Source organism: Copadichromis virginalis, linkage group LG19 (assembly GCF_057382275.1).
Source record: "Copadichromis virginalis isolate Kocher_CV1m ecotype Utaka linkage group LG19, C_Virginalis_male_GT1.1, whole genome shotgun sequence".
Taxonomy (NCBI): Eukaryota; Metazoa; Chordata; class Actinopteri; order Cichliformes; family Cichlidae; genus Copadichromis; species Copadichromis virginalis.
Window position 1 is genome coordinate 10,024,213 of NC_140636.1, and position 3,564 is coordinate 10,027,776.

Consider the following 3,564-nt stretch of genomic DNA (forward strand, 5'->3'; position numbering starts at 1 on the left):
AGCCACTTAAGAACTTATTTGACCTTACAGCACAGGCCGAAATTGTGTAGGTTACGCAGTAACCACAGATAGTAAAATAATAGAAGCAAAACCACTTTCTTCTTCATATTCTGCACAGAGCGCTGAGCTGATAGCTGTGATTCGCGCATGTGAAATACACAAAGATAAACAAATAAACATATATACAGACAGCCAGTATGTTTTCTCTGCTGTGCATCATTTTGCAAAAAATTTGGCAAAACAGAGGAATGATTAGACCAACCGGAAAACCGGTTCAGCATGCCAGCCTGCTACAACGCCTACTGACTGTAATACATTTACCACAACAACTCGCATTGTGTAAATGTGCAGCACACAAAACTGATGGCTCTTTCATAACTACAGGCAATAACTTTGCTGACAGAGCAGCAAAACAGGCGGCGCAAACGACAAACATCACATTGATGGCAGTAGACACACATCAGATTCCACTGGATGTGTTGAAAAATGAACAACAAGCAGCAAGCACAGCCGAGCAGGCAAAATGGCTAAAACATGGTGCAGTTCTGACAAACAACTTAATGATGCGTTATGGCAAGCCAGTGTTGCCAAAATCCCTCCACAAAACGGCCGCATTTGTCAACGGGGGGACTGACCAGTATTGTCAACTCTCATTTCTACACTGTAAATTCTACACTGTAAATTTTGAAACATCAGCAAAACAATTTGTCAGAACGTGCATGACGTGTCAAAACAATCCACATGGACTTTATTGAGCTAAATGAATGCCAAGGGTAAAAATACGCCCTAGTGGTTATAGATGTATTCTCAAAGTGGCCAGAAATCTACCCAGTGAAAAAGGCAGATACAATTTCAGTAGCAAAATGTATGTCTAAGTTGTAGGAAAATAAAGAGATGATTGTAAATAACGAAGAATGTAATGATGTCTATCAAGTGTCTTGCAGATTACAGCCCGGTGTCCGGGTTCTGATCAAGGTGCTCCAAAGGAAAAACTGGAGCGCACCCAGGTGGGAGGGACCACATCAGGTTCTCCTCACCACGCCCACCGCTTGCAAAATTGCGGAACGACCATCCTGGATCCATCAGAGTCACTGCAGGCGAGTAAGTGAAGCCATCTAAACTCAGTCGACACAGGCTCGCCCAATTGTTGTGATCTCGCCCGGTGGAGGGAACAGCCTTTCTGGCCGGGGGGTCTACTCACGACAGGAGGGTGTGTCCTGTTGTCATGAGGTGGTGGCTCCTAATAACTGCAGCGGCCCTGACCCTGGCCGGGCTCCTCATCTTTGCTTCCGTGAGGGACAACAAGTCACGCTATATGAAGAAAAGGCAGACACTGTATGACAAAGGAAAGTACACCAAGTTTCCCCATGGCTACGCCACTAACTTCTGGTGGCAGTTTATGAACACTACAGCTCACTTGAATAATAAAACTGACTGCTATGCATGTACCCATATGCCCCTATCCTCACAGACGTCTGGCCTGTGGCCATACAGCATACCTGAAGATCGCAGTTGGTGCCTGTTGGGCCTGGCAACACACCCAGGCTACAGTACTCTTTGGTCCAAGGCCAACTACAGCATCCCAGCAAAAGCAACCTGGAGGTCATCATCACCCACAAATGTGAACTGTTCCGGACAGACCTACCTACTGACCTGGCCCCAAGTCTCAGACCCACTGCCTGATGTAATTCTACTGAACAAACTGAACGCAGCACAACTGCCAGTATGTGTGATGAATAATGGATCGCGGGCAGTGGGGGAGCTGCCTACTCACCTATGTAAATACATATACACTTTCTGCCCACCGAGGAATGAGAGGAAGTGTATGGCCTGTTCAACCAACACAACCTGTGCCAGTAACGCGACGCTGATGAGCCTCAACTGTCGCTCCGACTACAGCTACCGAATGCCACTACAAACAAAGACTCAGTACCAGACAGGATGTGCACGGACGGCACCCAGCAGTAGAGGAACCAGAGTTTTGGCTGACTGGTACTTCCTATGTGGCAATAAGGCTTATCTGTCACTCCCTGAAGGTTGGGGGGGGTCTGTGCGCCCTGGTGCAACTATCGGATCACGTCTTCTTCATGCAAAGTGTTGCACATCACCCAAGCAGCCGACAGAGACGTGAAGTGGACATCGCCGCACCCAATTCTTTCGGCATTACAGTGGACACTGGAGTGCCGGGAGAGTTTCGCATCTGAGGAGGAGTGAAATTCTTACAGAGCTTGATCCCCGGCATTGGAGTTGCCGAGGTGCGGGATCACGTGGAAATCAACCGATATGCTCTGCTACGACACATCAACTTAACTAAGACCCTGGGAACGGCCTTAGCAGGAGAACAGAAGGCCATCAGAACGATGGTGGTGCAGAACAGACTGACACTAGACCTGCTAACAGCATCACAAGGAGGAGTTTGCACGTTTATCCCTGATGGATACGAAGCTGGAGGAGACATTTATGAAGCTTTGCAGAATTTGACCGTTCTGCAAAAATATGTCACTGACCACACACCTGGAGCAGCTACAGCACAAGGCTGGCTGGACTGGCTGGACTGGCTGTTCGGCGGTTCATGGCTGGCTGCTGTAGCAAAGCCGTTTGTCCTTGTAGGTTTCATCATGGTAGCACTGCTCATATTAGTGTTGTGTGTGGTGCCATGTCTAAGAGTAATGATTTCAAAGATGATAACAACTACAATGACTGCTTATGTTGCCGTGCCTCAAGAAGAACAGCATCCCGTCGCAATTCTGTTAGAGGAACTTGTAATAGCTGCTAATAAATGACGTGGTGATTAAAAAGGACTTGTCAAGTGATCATGCACTGATTAACACATTAGTAGTTTATACAGGTACAACATAAGGTTTTCTTATTCTTTTATCCTTTTATTTTTTGTAGTTTTAGTTTTATTGTTTTCTCTTGATTATTCCTGTTGTTATTTCATTTACTATGCTTTTCTTTGTTCTTTTATTATCTTTTTATTTGTTTTATTCTTTAGACCACATGATTTACATTTCTGCTATGTTGACATTTTGAACATTAAAAAATTGCTAAAGATACTTAATAAATAACCTTCACAGACAATTGTTGTATACATTTAAAATAAGTTAAAACAGGAGGGAATGTTAGTGGAAAATGATTCTATGTTTCTTTACCTTCTTTTAAATGTACAAAGATGCCTTTTCTCTGCCCTTTGTCTATGGTTAGATTAGTTTAGAATTATCCTTTTAGACTTTCCCAGCGAAGACATATTGTTTTGGGACATATTGTTTTAGATTGTTTTATCTCTCACAGCTTTCTCCCAGCTCTCTGCTGACGAGACTAGCGCCACATATGGAGTTGTTTATTTTATCTGTTTATTATTTTCTTATCCTGTTCTCACTGTCTTTCCTATAAAAAGTGCCAAGCCTCTGTTCACGGTGTGAGTTGTTTTTAACAGCTTACCCGTGTGCACGTTAAAGCATCAAAAGTAATTCTGTCTCATTGTGTCTTTATTTCTCCTGGGTCTTTTGCAGAGTTTTCCCCCAACACCTTGCCTTAAGAATATAAGAGTCCTGAAAACTGGGA

The 3,564-nt window shown here is 44.3% G+C and overlaps 1 pseudogene; it reads left to right on the top strand.

Moving 5' to 3' along the window:
* Window positions 1-762: 762 nt before the first annotated feature.
* LOC146685539 (uncharacterized) lies at window positions 763-2,858 on the top strand (annotated as a pseudogene).
* The last annotated feature ends 706 nt before the right edge of the window (window positions 2,859-3,564 follow it).